Source organism: Anoplolepis gracilipes, chromosome 5 (genome assembly GCF_047496725.1).
Source record: "Anoplolepis gracilipes chromosome 5, ASM4749672v1, whole genome shotgun sequence".
NCBI lineage: Eukaryota > Metazoa > Arthropoda > Insecta > Hymenoptera > Formicidae > Anoplolepis > Anoplolepis gracilipes.
This window is the reverse complement of record NC_132974.1, coordinates 1,143,599-1,163,307: the sequence shown is the minus strand read 5'-3', so window position 1 is coordinate 1,163,307 and position 19,709 is coordinate 1,143,599. Positions and strand designations below refer to the sequence as shown.

The window sequence follows — 19,709 nt, the reverse complement described above, 5'->3', positions numbered from 1 at the left end:
TGAATCCCGGAGAGCTATAAAAATATATTCTTTATCATATTGCATTATCATGAGCAATATTTTGCGCGATCGAGCAATAATTCTAAATTTTCCCAACAAGAATGATAACCACCCCTGGCGCTTCCAGGTGATATTATCTCGTATTCCTCCTGGACTCATTCGGCGAAATCGCTTGTTCTCTGAGGAAGCGATCTCGGGAGTACCTTCTTGACGTTACGTGGGAAAAATGACTCACTTTGCAACCCGCTGAGAAGTGCAAAACGAATCACGATTTCCAAAGGGGTACCGACTACCGACGGTGAAATGGAATTCGATTCTGCACGGATGTTGCGCGTGTATTGTCGATAAATTGAAAAAGCCAGGTTCTGGCAGGTGGAGATATGTTCCCGAGCAATAACATTCGAGCATTGAACCTCGAATGTAATTTCTATTTGCTTGGAGAAGCAATTGTTGAAGCAGTGTGTACTCTCTCTTTATGTTCGTAAAAGATTATTCATTATTATTTGTATTTTTTCAGACGTAAATACCGGGCAACGCAGTTTATATGTTGCTTTGATGCAACATTTGATCCGACTTGTCCGAGGTAATATCACGACCAATTAATATTCCATCTAACGAAGAACAGTTTTTTTACAACGTTTGTTAAACTTCTCGCATAAGTTTTGACATTTGAAAGATGAAGTTGCAGAAGTCTTCCCTAGCGAGGGCGATCGAGATATTTCCTTTCTTCCCGCAAAAATACAACTTTCATCGGTATAGCATAGAGCTGTTCTCGGTCCAGTGAAGTTCAAAGCTCGAAAAACTCTGATGATATGTTGTCTTTTCCTTTTGTCGCGATAACCGAATCGTATCAGAAAATTGAACTTTCTGACTATCCTCGAGTTTCTAAGAATTCCATTGGAAAAGGACAATTTCGAAAGATCTGGTATTAGAATCGCTATTGCAAAATGCAACGTGTGCATTTTGAAAATAATATATCTCTACAAAAGTAAAAAAAAAATTGTATTAAAAAAAATATCAGATTGAGTGACATAATAACATGTTAAATAATATATATTGAGATTACGTAAATATTACAGTTTAAGAGTAGGAATTGTATTTTAGTAAAGAGAAGTAAAATCCATGTCCCAGACAGCAAAACAGTATTCATAAAATATATACGAAATGTTTATAATAATTATTTGAATTTTTTATAAATATTTTATATAATGATCTTCGATTAAACGCAGTTCATAAAGATTTATTTTAAATATATTTGCGAATATTTGAGAAATATTTACAAAATTATTACTACAAATATTTATTTTTGTACTTACCATAAAATATTTAATCTATATTTTAATAACGTGTCAAATACATAATTTTTATAATGTTTTTCTCTCAATGCATTTAAAATATGTATAAAAAATATGTACATATTATTTCAAAAAAATAAATGATAAAAATATTTATTATAAATATCGTGCGCCTGGGACAGAAATGTTATACTATGATATCAATTATGTATCAAGTAGTGCAGAGAAATAATTTAAGTACATATTCCGTGTATTAAATATCGCAGAACGTACAATTTTCTTTTCAAGCAAAATTATTAAATGTAAATATAGAGCGAACAAAGCGTGACACTTTGCAAATACTTTTCAACCGCATTTATAGGCAAATACATAATCGAAAATTGGTAGAAACCTCAAGTAAACCCTTAAAGTTCCGCGACTCTGCCATATCTTGACTGTTTAGTGAGTTTGGCGAATATTAACTTTATTTTCCGCGGGTATCCAAGTTTCTCCGCGCAAATTGAATCTCTCTCGGGAGCGTGCGAGTTACTCACGCTCTCGCGATCCGCGGGCGCGGATAATTAGGTTAACGGTAACACAGGGGGTTGCGTGTTTTACGAGGTCGGTGCAGACGCGTGTCTACCAGGCCGTCAATAATAATTATGACGGACGATTTGTATTACGCATACGAGGATCGTAATACCCGGGGTGTTTCACCGGCCATTTTCCACATTGCGGTGGCGCCTCGAATTTCCACGCTAACGAACGCTATAACGGATGGCGTAAAGGGTATGCGGAGCGTGATCTCGGACCCGTAGGTTTCCCCGGACCCGGCTTTCATTCCCGCACGTCCGGGATCAATATTCGCCAGCAGCCGCTCCGAAACCGCGTGCGAATCTATCTTCCTCTCTCTATCTCTCTCCGGCCTTCTCTCCCTGCTGCTTTCCTCTATGATATACGTGCTCAATTCAACGTCCCCCTTATCTACGTGGCCTCTCCTTTTTCCTGATAAATCTTCACTCTATCTGACATTCCGTCCCTTCCATTAAACAGCTGTGTCTCGCAATTCTGAGTATGTACTTGCTCTTGGATCTTATTCTTCCCATACAATTTTTCTTTCGGGTCAAAAGGACTCTCGACCTAGCGATTTTTCTCTCCTTCTCTATTTAGTTGTTTTTCTGCAATTGGATCTTTCTTGTTGTTTCTCTCGCTTTCTATCATTCATCTTGAATCGATGTTTCCTGCGCGCGTGACTTTCTGGTTCATCCGCAGACACACAATCCTTTAACTTTCGAAGTTAAAGAATTGTGTGTAAGAGAAAGAGAAATAAAATATTACATATGGAACGTATCGATCTCATTCACGAAATCCACTCCACATTTTTATTCGTACAAACATTGAGTAGTAATACACAAATCGCGTTGAATCAATCAAACTGTCGCTCGATTATTAAGTTATCACGATCCAATATGAATATCATCGTCCTGCGACTTTTTCTCAGTCTTTCTCGTATCGTTTATTCACTCGTTAAATCGAATAATATATATAACGAATTCAACTTCAATCCATAATATTGACATGTTTGCATAAAAACAATTTTTTCAACATTAGAGCCTCGAGAGAATTCACTTTTAGCATTGTTGTACATACATCCAACATGTGGTTATGACAATCGAGTAACAAAGCGCGGAATTTTACAGGATTGTGTAATTTTATCACTGCTATTCAGAAAACCAAATTATAGCGGATATTCAAATAATAATAGACACATTTACGAGGAGGAAATGATCGTTAGCCTGTATTGTCAATCAGTAACTGCTTCGCTTCGCTTTCGAGTTATCGATTTCGAATCATACCGCATACAACCGGAAATTTAAATTTAAGTTATCAGGAAGGAGAAAAGCGCGACGATATAAGCGGTATCCTTGGCAGATTGTATAACTCTCTGTCTCTACTATATGTTTATAATTTTAGCGAAAAAATTAATTCTACGAATAACAAAAATTGTAGCCAAATTAAGTCAGTCGAAAAACTGACAACCATTAATAAATTCTATACTTTGTTAATTCATGCAATAATGCAGTAAAATCATATTTTAAGAATTATTCACGCGTTATTTTCACAGTAGTTGAATCGATCTCACATTTCACGCAGACGAGAGAGTACTTAAACACAAAGTTGTAAATGCGACAAGTGTGATTAATTAACTGTGCTTTTCGAACAAAACTCCCTACTTCGGCGATCAATATCGTCTGACAAAAACAAGATAAATCTGGGGTAATCGAGATAGATAAAAATATAAAGAAAGATAATAATTCAATTAAATTTCCGTCACATTACTAGTTAAAGAGAAGAAAACCGCGTCGAAGTCCTTTTTGCCCGACATCGATTACATGATAATAAGATTGTAAGGATGTAAATGAGATGGATCAACGGATCGATAGGTAACACTTCTAGGGGTAGAAAAGTGATTGGGGAGGGTAAGCATCCCCCTGCGGGAAGAGAATCAAGGAGTTTCTTCGGGATTGGAGACACGGGAGGGGGAATCCTATTTTGTCGTCGTTGACGTTCATTATCGTTTGTCCTCAGATTACATTTGTGACGTCAATGTTTAGCCTACGAAATAAGCCAATAATATTCTTCGTTAAAAAAAAAAAAATAAAAAGAAAAAAAATAGAAATTCATAGATTTACCTTTTGTACGTTTAATATTCTCCTAATTTTCAAAGTCTTGAATAAAATAAAAAATCGCCAAATAAGTACGAAATACATATGTAAATTATGTATGTAAATATATGTAAAATGTAAACACTAATCAAAATGTTCGAGTTTTATATTTAATCAAGAAATCGATCGCGACTTTAGAGCGAGAGAAATAACAGGGTTGAAACGTGGAAGCACAATACTCGTGGACGCGTGCAACCCTGAAATTCCAGCTTGCGATAAATGACGTGACGGCTGCGTACGTTTCTGTAACCCTCACGTTTACGCCCTAACACGCGATTTCATATGGACGATTAAATAGGGCTTAATAACACTGGCACGTGTTACATCGATCGTGACCGCTGGTGAAAAAAAATCGTTAGATACCAAAACTAGAAGAGCAATCTATGCTGAATAGTGATTACTGAATTTAAATACAGGTTGTCCGATATCACGCGGTGGTGTATAATTCGCGATGGATCGATACATGCAGAATTCTTCGATGGAATCCAAGACGAGAGAGAGAGAGAGAAATGGCGCCGCAAAATGTTCGGCCATTTTTCAAATTTCTCGTATCACGCGCTCTCAAATTCGTCTCTCCTCTTACGAGTCCCTTTAAACGTCAACTCGATTCGATACCCCTGTGCGATCGAAAAATCAAATCGTAAAGAAGAGTCGTTGAAGCTGAGAATTTGCTATATAAATCGGAGATTTTTTTACGAATATGTAGCCGACTCTTTTTCTTTTTTAATAGTAATCCGTGGATATAACAATGCGACGTGTCCCAATCTCGAGTTTTAGATCGAGAGTGAGTTTGATTTTTACCTGTCGAAAAAAAAGGGTATTGAAAAATACGCGAAAATCGCCGTTTATTTTAACATGCTACACATCTGCATAATCGTGACAAAAATATAAAATGTCCAGTAAGAGAGAGGTAGCCAACTTCCTCTCTGCTCTCTTTCTCTCTCCCACCATGTCTCTCTCTCTCTCTCTCTCTCTCTCTCTCTCTCTTCGTGGCAGTATTGATTCGCCGACGACATTCGAATTTCCGAATTGGGTCGATGTCTAACAATAATTTTCGAGAGAGTATTTCGAAGTCGTCTCGATGGGGTCACCGAGCGACGGCGATGTCCTGAAGACAATCAGGCGTATATCACTGAATGGTCGAATTTCGAAACCCGTAATTCTCTCATGATTGTGAAAAGTTGCAGAAAATTGCAACACGTTCCTCGATGATAGATAAATCTCGTTATCCTTTTAGTCGCATTGAAAGTGTTAAATTAATTTGTTCTCAATATTGGTTCAAATGGATAAGCGTCGGGCAGTAGATACGTGCGTGCTTACTTGTGTGTGTGTGTGTATGTGTGTGCGAAAGGAGAAGGATTGGTCGATTTATTTAGCAACGGAAAATCGAATCCAATGGCAGCTTCCACGATCGGAGACGACCCGAGAGAGAGAGAGAGAGAGAGAGAGAGAGTCGATCAAGCTGTGTGCTTCGTAATTAGTCGAGCTTCGTCGCTAAATAAAGCGTATATGCCACTGCTGCCTTCCTTCCTAAAGTGTTCCTGGGACCTAAGACGCGGACTCGAATCTCAATTTACTCCATGCACTTTTCCCCGGGGCTTAAATGTAACTTGAAGCAAACGTAATTGCTTTACTATAGATCAATATTGTAAATTTGTGCTGCCAGAAAGAAAAGTAGAACTTGCAATGACGTTTCTGCTACATTGATAGCGATTAAATTACAATTGAAAAGCATTTTTGGACGTTTTTCAACGTTCGAAACTCTTTAAATTTTAAATAAACCCTTTAAATATCCTTTACGATATTGAACGCATATGTTATTATCTTCAAATATCGCGTCAGTGCAGACAATCGTATTATTCAGCGCGCGAGATTATTCGCAAACAGAGAGTTCAGCTCTCCAGTTTCCGATTCTCCAAGAAAACCTAAGAAAATATCGCGGGCTGAGTCACGACGCAAGGCAGACTCACAATGCAAGGTAAACCTAACTGCAAAGTATTTTGCCTAATTATTTACCAGGCATGAGAATGAAAAGTGAGTAAATGCCGCTTACACAAAGGGCATTTGTGTTACAACACAAAACGCACAGATGTTTTCGCGACGACACACTTATTTCTCTGCACACTCGTCGCATGTTTACTCATCAGAATAAACGCGCAGAAAGGGGCTGCAACACACTGCGCACAAGGATATATACAGTATAAAGTATCACCATTCACGTAGCAGTGGCTCCCATCTTTTTACTCATTTCCAAGATGGTCGCGCAGCACTTGTTTAATCCGACCCTATTTAAAGCCTTTATCACAGCTGCCACTCGACTCACGAAAGATAAATCCGCAAAACTTTCACGGAGGGCCGAAGCTTACGATGAAATTACTGAATATTTTACAATTCGGACGCACGATGGAACCGCGAAGGGACATAGAACTTTCCCGGTATCAAGGACAAAATGGTCGAACTGCCCGAGTGGTGGTCCCAGGTTTTCCGAAATCCCAGGATTGAGGAAACCATCCTGCATAGAGAAACTAGTCAAAAGTTTTGCGTTACTCGTTGAATAATTGCGTTATGCTCTACCTGACTGCGGTTTGTCGTTATTCTAAAGGCGAATCACGGAATAAGGTTGTTCATCAACAAAGAGAACGAAGAGTAATAAGACCCATCTACAAAGCTTCTGATATATTTAATAAATTAACATTTCCAAAGAAAATTAAAAGTTGACATATATATATATATATATATACACTAATAAGAGAGCTATAATTATATATATTAATTATTAAATATAACACCATTCTAAAATACATTAGACTAATCACGAAGAATATCATGATAATCCAATTATTGATTTTTAATAACTTCGGTAAAGATCTCTATCACTAAACTTGAAATTGGATAGAAATCTTTTCGTCTGGAAAGAATTAAGCTCTTCTTTTCTTCTCAGAGTACTCGTCTAACTTTGTCGCTAAAGCCTCTCGTCTTGATCGAAAGACAGTATTGCTAGTGTATTTTCAAAGGAACTGCATCCCCGAAGAAGGTGCACGAGAGTGGACATTGTGCGTGCTCGGCCAATCGAGCGACCGGAAGACGGAGAAGATAAGCGTCGCTTCGAGCAACAGTTTCATTAGTTAGCATAACTGAGTCATTCCCGCTTCCGGACGGGAAAGAATCTGTCCTCGCACAATGAAATCTCCGCGAGGCGACACGTCCGTTGCATCGGACAGGATTACGGCAACGCATGCTCACGCGAACTTGCATTCGGTCGAGGAATCAGGCCGCACGTGTTGATCGGCCTTTCATTTCCGATTGGATCGCTTATCAACTGGGCTTAGGGAAGAGATGTCTATATCGTATACTGCCCTTCTAAATCATACTTTATCATTTTTTTTTATAATTAGTGAATATAAATAACTTCTCTTGATAAAAATATGAAATAAATTAGAAATACAAACAAAAAGTTTTCACGTTACATCCTAAAACAATCAGATTGATGTAACTTGTGTCCAATTTAAGTGATAATAATCTAACATTTTATTCTGTATTTTTTTTAAAAGTCGATTTATTATAAAATATTTTACATTCATTTTTTTTTGTATATATTACCTTTATTATAAAGGTTAAATCAATATAATATTTATAAATAAACTGATCACTCTAAGTCATATCTGTATGAGTTAAGAAAATTTTGCATCAAATAAAGCAAAAACTTATTATTGTCTCCCAGCTGTTATTTATAAATATAATATGTAAAAATTATTATTTTATATCGAAGAATATTGTCTTCCTTATTTGTCATTGATAAAATAAGATTTGATATAAGATATGAAAATAATAATATTACTAAGTTATTTCTTAATTATTATACAACATTTTGATTTAAAAGACCAGTTGTTTAAATCATACCTTTTGCCCGTTAAAAAGATTCACAACAATTAATTTGTTCTTGATAAAAGTTTAATATAACAATGTTAATAATAAACGTCTTGAACATCATGATAAAATATTCAATATTAACTTGTATACAAAATAGTTACCAAGTAGGAAATATAACGTAAAACATTTTAAGTGATGCAATGTAGGCAACTCTCCTCTATATAATTCTTCTATATTGGAAGGGATAAATCAAAACGATGGCCTGCTGTATTTCATCGTCGCTTTGTCCAAAGCTAAACGTCACGTAGTGAGATTAATATGCTCTTCAATTGACATTGCGACCGTAGAGTCGTTAATTTGTTTAATTGCTTCGAATGTAATTCTACAACATTTTATTAAGCTCGTATCTAGAAACATAGTACAAGCGATACACCAAGCTTGTGTGTCACTATCGCCAACGTATGTGTGTACATTGGTGTGCCTTGACTTCCGCTCGGAGGTTTATGACTGCCCGGGCTGATACGGGCAGAGTCGGCAAAGCGCTGTTATCAAGTGGAGTTATGAATTAATCTCTGAACAAGCGCTGTATAGGCGTTGTAAAGTTTGTATCAAAACGAAAGTGTCTTTACGATATTCACACTTGCAAAGGGTATTTGGGCATAATCGAGCGCTTTAGCGGGTGATATCGTGTTAAAATTCAAGTGTCGGCGTTGCATTTTGTGCGGAGAAATTTGTAAATTTAATATCCTCTCTAATTGTAAGATTAAACAAATGCCGGTTCATTAAACCACGTGACCTACCTGCTTGAGAGTTGAGGGGAAAAAAAAAGATTTTTTAGCGACTTTCTCGAATGCACTGCAAAATACAAAGCAAAGGCGTTAATTGGAGCGTTAAATTAAATTCTGCGACAGCAACCGTGTCTTTAGAATATTTCGAAAGTTCGTAACAACAATTATTCACGATTCAGCTGGTTTTTATTCAAAAAAGATAGAACTAGAGCGATTAAATTTTCATAACGTTATATAACAATTTTCGCATTCAACGATAATTGGCTAACGACGTAAATCGATTCTGAAGAAACTTATAAAGAAAGCCAAGATTGTTTTTATTATATTAAAGATCGAGATGTGTAGATAGTTTTATTCGCGAGAAAAGAATCCGGAAATTTTTTCGCTGAAATTGTAGTGGCAAGCGATATTCTTGAGATTCTTTTTCTCTCTTTCTCCCGTTACGTCTCGACGCAAGAATTTTCTTTTGAAAATACTGTTTAGAGTGTTTCCCTTTTTCTTTTGTTCTTTTCGAGATCTCTTGTCGCTGCCTTTCAAGCTGGGAAAAAACTTTTTCCCTCTTATAAAATAGCGATTTAAGCTTTAACCTGATTCGGAAACAATTTTTCACCAGATGCTCCCAATTAACCGTAGTCTTTACCACAATTAGAAAAAAGAAAAAAAGATTGATTTCATTGAAGTTTATCGTGAAGAAAAAGGACAATCGTGGATTTGCATTCTCGGCCGGCTTCCAATCGCGTGACAGTTGCTCTAGAATTCATTTTAAATTCGTAAAGCCAAAAAAATGTCGGGCGAAATTTTTCGTACTATCAAGTTTTTATTCACATAACTTTTTCGCGAAACGTCCAACGAGAAAAATGCGAATAATATCACTGGAAATATTTCTGTCGAAAGAATTATTTTTTGTGCACAGGGAGGACCGTATGTGTGGAAATTATTTAACGATAAATTCAGACGATACTTTTTTTTTTCTGTGGGGAAAGCAATGCGACTATTTCATGCATGCATTCCGATTATTCCAGATGAATCGTAAAATTTAGTGCGCCCGCGCGATGCATTTAAATGAAATTTTGAATTGGATATTTCACGTCCCGAGGGAGGAAGCAAAACTCCAAGTGAAGGCGCTTGTATGTTTCAAACGGTAGACAAACGGAAACGAATTAACCGCGAATTAATAATTATCACGTGTCCTATACGGTTACGTAAAAGTTTTAATTGAAATTTGTCAGCTGTTCGCGAAAAGGGCGCATCCTCGTGGCACGTGTGGCCTTTTCAGTAAGGCGTTTCATCTCGCGTGTTATCGGCACTTTTGCCACGTTAACAGTATAGCATTTATTCCCGAGCGCGTGCAATTAATTTTATCAGTAACTCGGGAACGCCTACACGCGTGTGTGTGTGGTGTGTAAATTAAAAAGGTTCTGACATGTTGCGGCAAAAGGTAACATCGCTTCACGTTGCGTTGTAACGTTGTAACATTCACGACTGTGTACTCGTATCTTTACAAGTTTATTCGTTAGCGAGGTAAATTATTAACGCGACATACACGAGCGAGAGGCAAAACAACGAGAGTGCGACCCACAACAGACATCTCCGGCTCGATTGTTTCACTATTTGACACTGAATCGTGACGTAGATTTGATGATATCGCGACGTAGATTTCCAAAGATGATCCGTCGAGACAGGTGGGTCACATACTCGCGCAAGAGTAATTAAACGTATTCCGCCGAGAAATTATGCCGGATCATATTATGCATACATATATGACATATTGAGTTAGTATCACACACGTCATCGTGATTATTCGAACATACACATATATAGTTTGAAACTCTCGATGTGCACAGCAAATCGAGAGTCGCGGGAGCGAAAATTCAATATTTGTTCAGTATCTTTACGAACCTAACGAATGCCGATTACATCCTGGTGATTGCTATTATTGATGATATGGCGATGCTTTAACATTTTAAGAAAGAATTGAACGAATCAGCTATGTCAAAAGTTAGATATAAATAAATTAATACATTTCGAAATTCATTTTTTTTAATTACAGCTAAGAGCTTTTAGCTCTTTAAAATATATAATTAATAGAATAATTGACTACATAATTAAAGTAAAAATTTGCTCTGCAGAATATAATTTAATCTCAAAATATCATTTAATTTCGTAAATATTATTTTATCAAACTAAATTTTTTTATAGTGACTGTAGCACAAAAATTGTGAAACAACCGTGACAAAAATTCATGAAAATAAAAATTTTAATTCTACAAAGCTAATTTTTACTTTAATTGACAAATTAATTATTAATTTTAATAATTATTATTATAAATTATTAATTATTAATTTTAAAATGTGCTTTACATAAATGTCATATTCATGAATCTCGAAATTTATCAAATTTATTAACTTTCGACAAAGCTGATTCATCCTTTTTAAATACACACGATCAAAAGTACAATGAGGCAGAAATGCTGTGGGCAGTCATTGTTATCCCGCAATCCATAAACATTGTTAATTAATTTCCCGCCGGTAACAAGAACGGGATTAAAGCAAGCTTCCATCAGATATTTGCCGCAGTTGTATGGCTAACAGATGTTAAAACTTTCAAATGATCCAGCATAACAAAGTGCTTAGTCCACTTGGCGTTGGCTTGAATATTCCACGCTCTCCCAATTAATTCAATCAAGGCATTCGCGATGAGATATATGGTTGCCAAATTTCCATCCACGTGTCGTCAATATGGCGGATGTTGTTAGCGCCTCGATTTGTTCTATCTGCATATGCAGAATAATCGTGAGAGATCGCAATATTTTCTTCCAAATATAACATCCACATTCATTTAACAAATACATGTACATATATTTTATTTGTAGTAATATTTAAAAAATATCGACAGAATTTTCGCTCACCAGAAATAACGATAAATACATATACGAATAATACGATATCGAATAATTTATATTATTTGCGAAAAATTAAATTATTATTATTAAATTACTTAAAAAAATTTATTATTTTAAAAAATTTAAATATTTTTTGCACTTAATGACGATATTATATAAAAAGCTAGAAGACAAGCTTTTTATATTAAAGAGTTTATCGCACGCGCAAAAGTTGATTGTGTAGCAATTAAAAGATTAATTATATCAATCCTTTCCTTTTTCCGGATAGCGGCAGTTACTTATACAAGACGTATTTGAGGGTTGAAAAGAAAAATGAGAGATGCCAACATCGAACGGCGCGTATAATGAGCAAGGGGATCGATCTGCTTTGAGACCATTAACCCATTTGCCCTTTTAACAGGAAGGAAGAAAGGATCTCTAAAACTTGTAGCCTTGAATTCCTAAACCATCCGGCGAAGCCTGGATTTCAAGTTTACAGAAGAAGCGACGAGTCTTGCAAGATGGATGAGGCAATAATTCGCACGTAGTCGTGGGTTATTTACTAAATTTCATCGATAAATGTTGTTATGCATAATAAAACCATATATTTGTACATATATTAATATTAAAATTATTAAAAAAAAACGAGCTTAAAATATCTCACGTAGCGATTGAAGTCAGACTGGAAAGGAAATGCAATCATCTTTAATTCCTTTTGCAAAAGCTATTTATTTGATATCGCATTCGACTCTCCGACTGAAGACTCAACAAGTACATAATCCTTTAAAATCTAAGAAAGCGTAGGATTTTAGTGCTTTCGACATAGCGTGAGACATTTTACGATTATTTCTGCGTGTCAGACAAACAGATGGACAGATATATGCGGTTGAGGAGGAATAAACCCATCGTCGTTTTGTCCATCGGGCTTACTTGACCTCGATCGATGCCGGTGAATTGTCTAGCTGCTATACACGTTATACACACGACAGACAGATCCAAACGCGGCCAGTCCATTACTCTATCCCTGGTGTTTCGGAATGGTCAACCAACGGAACAACTGGTGTTCATCCCTCTATGCTACCCGTCGCTCCTTCGCTCCTTCCGTTTCGCTTTGACGAACAAGAGAAGTGTATGTCATGGCTGGTTGGAGCCAGCACGACGGTATCTGATATCTCTCCGGTTTTAGGGTATCCATTCTCACCAAACAATGAACATAACGATCGGCAGTCACTTTTGGCAATATTTACTTTCTTCCAAAAGTCTAAAAGATATCACTTTATTTTATCAAATATAGGGGAGAGTTGTCTACACTCGAGATATTTTATCTTTTCTATTTCGCACTAATTGCGCAAGCTAATATTGGACATTTTAGCTCGATGTTTAAGACATCTATTAAATGTTTAAGCATTTATTAAGAACAAATTAATTTGTGATAAATCGTTTTATGACACATGATACGATTTAAGTAATCTATTTCCTACATCATATCTCCTTTAAAAATAAATTTTATGGGAATAATAAAAAAATAGAGGTAAAAAAAATCATTTAATAATACATATTTAGATATATGCATTAGAACAAATAAAAAAACATCTAATATGTAATAATTGAATAACAACAATATATTAATATTAATTCGTATCTCATATTAAATGATATTTTATTTATAATAATAAATATAGAGATAAAACTATATTCAACATAAAATAGTAATTATTAAATAAAATATTTACAAGTAACAAATGGAATAATGATTTTAATAATAATAATTTTTGCTTTTTTGATACAAAATTTTCTCAAATCGTATCGGAACAGTTTAAAAAAAACCTTGAGATACGATTTAGAAAACGTGAAAGCTTATTTATAAATATCAATTTAATCTTTATAATAAATGTAATATATACACGTAAAATGAATGTAAAATATTTTACAATAAACTTACTTTTAGGAAAATACAAAAAATACAAAATAAAACTGCATTGTTAGATTATTATCACCTAAAATTAATTGATCACAAATTACATTAATCGTACCTGATTTTTTACTGTTTATAGGATGTAATCTACGAACATTTTTATATTTCTCATTACTCATTTATTTTTATCATTAGTGTCGTTTATATCCATTCATTATAAAGAAATTGATGAGATACAATTTAGGAAACCCGTACGATAGAGGCAATTCTTCCCTACAATCATCCCGTAAGATTTGAAAAAGTTTAAACGTTGAACTCAGACGGTGAACCACAATTTTACAACGATTCATAGTTAGCGAACCGATTAACGGATAAGCCGCGAAGGTTAACGGTATATAACGGGAGCAATCTTTCAAACTGCTGAAGAACTCGTGAATCGAAACGAAACTTTAGATTCACTTCAGATTTAAGAATGGTACCATTTTCCGCCACTTGCAGTGGTAAAATAATAGTCCGAAAGTTTGCCGAAATTCTGAGAAAGCTTAACAGTACTCATGCTCAATTCTGTTTCACAAAATGGCGTAGACACGACGAATTCCACCGACAAGGCGGATGTTAACGTCAAATACAAAGGGCAACCGAATCTCGAGATCGTTGACCTTTGCTTCGACACGCGAGGATCTTTCCTGTCGAGTCTCATGGTGACTGTGGATCATTTTTCGAAAATCTCGAGACAGAAGCTCGATGACAGAACGATCCATTAACGACCATTCGTGTTTTCAAAGTTTCATGAAACAAGCCGTAAAAATATTTTCCGATTGCTGAACTTTACTCCCAAGTCCACGTGTAAATGATGCTCTTTCTGTTTCTGTTCTGAGAGAGAGATGACGTAGGGAAAAACGCGAGAGACTCCCGTTGTAATCAGTCTGACAGGAAGACTCGTCGGAAAGGAGAGTGGAAATACGGTCCGTGATAAAATCGAGTTTCTCCTTTCGTTATTCTCGATAATCCTGCTGCGAAAGATTCCTGTCTCGTCTTTCTTTCGCGTCGTAATATCCTTTTTAATTTCCTAATCTCACGTACCTTTATTTGTCGGCTTTAGAGTCGATATGAAAACGTGAGTGTCGTAAAGATGTCCCTTCTCGACATGATAAATTAGATTTTACAATTGCGGGGGGAATAAAGAGAGAGAGAGAGAGAGAGAGAGAGAGAGATTCGCATTCAGTTGTCTACGTGCTCGTACCGAATTAGTGGTGCGATTGCCCCTTGTACCTTGTACCCGGTACAAACCTCAGACCCTGGAGAGATGCCACAGACCGGATATTCAAATGGAGAGATTACGGCGTGGCCCTGAATATCCATGAAGCGCAATAATGTCAGCTGTTATCTTGACTCGCGATCGCGCAATCGTGCTTTTTCGTCTCTGGCTTGCCTCAAGTTCTTCAGTAAACCATTTCGCATAGAACGGGACGCAATTAAATTTATCCGCTTATCAGAATAAGGCAGGGAAAAAGAAAGAGGAAAAGAAAAACGTGTTAAAAGCACTTATTATCAGCCTGAAGCAACCTTTCTAAAGTCCTTGTAGTAAATATAGACTTATAAAGTACCTTTAAGGAATATAGAAAAAATAAAAAGGAAGCTATATAAATGAAAAGTTGAAGAACAAACGAAGGAACATTTTTTTAACCGTACAAAATTATAATAAAGGCTTATTATAAAATTTGCAATTATTATTTAGATAGAATCTAAAGTAATATATATTACCTTTTTCCTTTCACATTTTCTCTTATTGAATAAATAAAAAAACATCTAACATGTAATAATTAAATAACAATTTATATTAGTATTATATTAATTCATATCTCATGTTAAATTATATTTTACTTATAATACTAAATAAAAAAGAAAATATATTCACCATAAAGTAGTAATTATTAAATAATATATTTATAAGGAACAAATGAAACAAAAATAATAATTTTTGCCTTTTTGATACAAAATTTTCTCAAATCATACAATTTAAAAAACCTTGAGATACGATTTAGAAAATATGAAAGTTTATTTATAAATATCAATTTAATCTTTATAATGATATTTAATATTATTCCTTTATTAAATATTTACATAAACAAAATGAAAAAGTATAGCCGAATGATTAGAAGCAAAATTGTGTCGTATAATTAAAAGAAAATGATTTCTGAATGTTTAAAATATCAGAATATGTATCGTAAATATTATGCATGCAGAAAGTTCTCCTCAAAAAAGTAAAAAACGATAAGTTCGATAAAATATCGCTATAACACGTGGCTTTGTATTAGTCGTTCGTGCTTTTTTCTTTGCAAAAGAATTGGCTCTTTCTTCTCTTTTACAAACATACTTGTCATTATTGTAGCGTCATGGCATCTCACTCCAACTTGTAATGATATCTTTACTGTGTTGAGCCAATACCTACTGTGCGTTCTCCCTTTCTTACGCCAAGGTAATATGTAAGTACGACCCTGGAAGGAACGCGCTAATTCAAGGATTCCGTTTAATCTGGATTCCGATCTCGAGCAGTCTCATAGCTCGGATACGTCGATGAACGAAGGAGGAAAATATTGACCATGGTTGTGGAAGAATTATTTGCAGAGCTTCTCGAACAAAAGAGCATAACTCACGAATTAGAAAAGAATGAATATAAATTGCTTTCTCTAAATACCTTATTTCAGGATTTACTCTCAAAATTTTAATTAACTTTATAATTTATTTAATATAACTTATACACACAAGGTTATAACAATAATTTATAAATTATTGTTATCCTCCGTTTCTTTCTCTCTCTCCCTTTATATATATATATTTATATATTTATATATATATATATATATATATATATATTTAAATAATTTAAAATATATTATTAGGTATTTTTTTGCATACGTATAATATTAGTAATTCAGCTATTCTAAAGGGAAAATATTATCTAGTATATTTCTCGTGCATTTTATTGTGAATTTCAGAAAATCGTATGCGACATTTGAAAAATTCTCTCAAGTAACGAGAGCAAACTCTTGCGGTTCAAGATATAACTAGCTTCCCTACGGATCGCAGAAGAGCAAGAGGGAAAATAAGAAATCATATATCTCTTCAATATTTATTTTTGCGAGAAATCACACGAAAAGAAAGGATATTTTCAGTGGAAAAATAACGCGAATATGTTTGTACAAGTGCATTTAATATTTCCAGTGTATTATTAAAACAATGAGTCGATTAATTTGTTCAATATTGTTATTTTCACTCTTGTATAAAATGTTATCTATTATATCAAATATTAAAAAAGTCATGTAGACGTGAAAAGTTTGCGTTTCGAGTCGATATGTATCGCCTGTATTGTTGTCTTTTTACCGCGTATGTGATTAGTGGTCGATGATGTGACAGAGAGAGAGAGAGAGAGAGAGAGAGAGAGAGAGAGAGAGAGAGAGAGAGAGAGAGAGAGAGAGAGAGAGAGGGGGGGAGAGAGGGGGGGAGAGAGAGAGAGAGAGAGAGAGAGAGAGGGAGGGAGGGAGAGAGAGAGAGAGAGAGAGAGAGAGAGAGAGAGAGAGAGAGAGAGAGAGAGAGAGAGAGAGAGAGAGAGAGAGAGAGAGAGAGAGAGAGAGAGAGCGAGAGAGAGAGCGAGAGAGAGAGAGAGAGAGAGAGAGAGAGAGAGAGAGAGAGAGAGAGAGAGAGAGAGAGAGAGAGAGAGAGAGAGAGAGATGTGAAAGTAATCGCGGAAAATTTGATGACAGTTTAATAAGACATTCTGTTCATATATAATTAGATGTAATTATATTCCATAGAATATAGAAAGATTGCAAACATAATTAAAATGTTACAGTGTAATGCAACATATTATAAAGTATAGTCTTATATATTATATATAACCTAATATATATATATATATATATATATATATATATATATATATATATATTAATAATATAATATATATGAAACTAAATTATAATTATTTATAGTTTTATATATTATATTATTAATATATATATAATCTACTATTATTTTCTGTAATTTAAAATCTCTATAGTTCACACTAGAATGCCTCACAAGCATCTATCCATAAAAATTATTAAAATATTAATTAAAAATTAGATTATTTAAGACGCCGTATATATAAATACCGAAGTGAGACGTTCGTGTTTCGTCTATAATAAATTGTCTATAATAATTAATTATGCACATATACATACTATACAGATGATAAATTATTTGTTAACGATTGTATATTTATTTGTCGAGTTGTTTGCATTAAAATACCTAATAATATATTTTAAATTATTTAAATATATATATATATATATATAAATATATAAATATATATATATAAAGGGAGAGAGAGAAAGAAACGGAGGATAACAATAATTTATAAATTATTGTTATAACCTTGTGTGTATAAGTTATATTAAATAAATTATAAAGTTAATTAAAATTTTGAGAGTAAAATCCTGAAATTGCAATAATTCTTCATAAAACATAATACTCGTATGTAATATTCATATATATTATTGAATAAAAATATTAAGCGCGTATATTTTGTATATAATATATATATACATATACATTAAGCAGCATATTTTATGATTACAGTATATTCTAATTTTTACTATAATATTTTCTCCATGTAAAAATTTTTATCATATTATTTCGTGACGGAAGAAAAAATATAGAGCGGTAAGATGTACAGCGCGAAGCGTGTATTACGGGGAAAAAACAGGGACGATTCTCAGAATTCGTCGACGAGAGCTACACGCGCCTATCACGCACACGCAGTGATGCCAGAAAGAGCCACTTCCTCCGTATGCTACCAGAATCGATTTATAATCATCACCACACTATATCTAATAATTTACATCAGACTATTGAATTATATAATGTATCGAGTGCGTGCTTAGCGAGATATTTTCCGATCATGTACAAAAAATTAATTGTGCATATATGTATAAAAATTATAAATTATGTATATTTTTTTATTGTTTATAAATGATTATGCAATAGTTTGATATTTAAAGATTTTTGAATAATTGCAATATTTCTTTAAAATATAATATACCTATATAATATTATTGAATATATAATATTGAATAAAATCATGCTGCTATTTCTTTTATATATGTATATGTACAATTAGTATATTCCACGATAATTATTCTATAATTATTCTAATTTTTACTGAAATATTGTCCCCATGTAGAAATTTTTATCATATTATTTCGTCGCGGAACAAGGAATACGGAGTAGTAACATGTCTGTACAGCGCAAAGCGTATTCCGGGAAAAGAACATCGGAGACGATTCTCGGAATTTGTCGACGAGCAGCTGCACGTATCCAGGCGCCTAATTACGCAAAGCCTTGTCTACAATAAGTCGATGATCATAAGAAGTTTAACCAATTGCGTTGGATTATTCTTTTCTAAATTCAATCGTAATTGGTTGGAGCTTCCTACGCCAACGACTTACTGTAGACAAGGCTTAATGCGCGCAGTAATACCAAGTTCAATATCCCGTAGAGGGGAGGTCAGTATCAGAGAGATCACTGCCGGGCGATGTTGATCCTCTGTTTCATTAACGCGCGTCTTAAATCGGTCGAAAGGGAGAATTTCGCGAATGAACAAGTGTCGGGGGTGCCGAATCGAATAACGGGCCATTATCTTGGCACGTTCATTTAGTCTGCGAGAGTGCCGAGAGTGGAAAGACGGACGAAATACGCAAAGCGTATCGTAAGGAAAAAAACATGGCGGAAAATTTTCGAATGTTGGACGCTGCGCGTAATAATACCGCGCGCAAAAACCGATTGTGAAAAGGAGCTCTTCTACAGCGCTACAGGAGCCAGTATCTGAGGGATCGCTGCCAGCGATGTCGATCCTCTCTGTTTCTCGCGTCTTGTATCGGTCGAAAGAGAGAATTTCGCGGATGAACAAGTGTCGGAACGGGAGTACCGAGAGTGGAAAGACGGACGATCGTTTCAACATATTATTTATTAATCCATATGCAAGAGTATATTGATTTATCGAACTAGATGGTGCATTGAGTGCGGGCCCCCAGCTCCCATAGCGTGAAGCGTATGAGGAAGAAAACGTCGCGGTCGCGGATCGCGGGTGATTCGAAATCGATCGACGGGTCGATGGACGCTGCACGGAACAAGTGGCGCCATCGCGCGGCAATACCGCGCGTTAATGCCGCGTACCGCCAACTAGCAAGACAGCCTATAGAGGGGGTAAAGGCT

At 35.0% G+C, this 19,709-nt stretch overlaps 1 protein-coding gene across 10 annotated transcripts in view; it reads right to left on the bottom strand.

The window, feature by feature from the left end:
- Unc-13 (unc-13) overlaps window positions 1-19,709 on the bottom strand; it is a 104,426-nt gene that overhangs the window by 71,662 nt on the left and 13,055 nt on the right. The gene's annotated exons all lie outside the window — the stretch shown is intronic.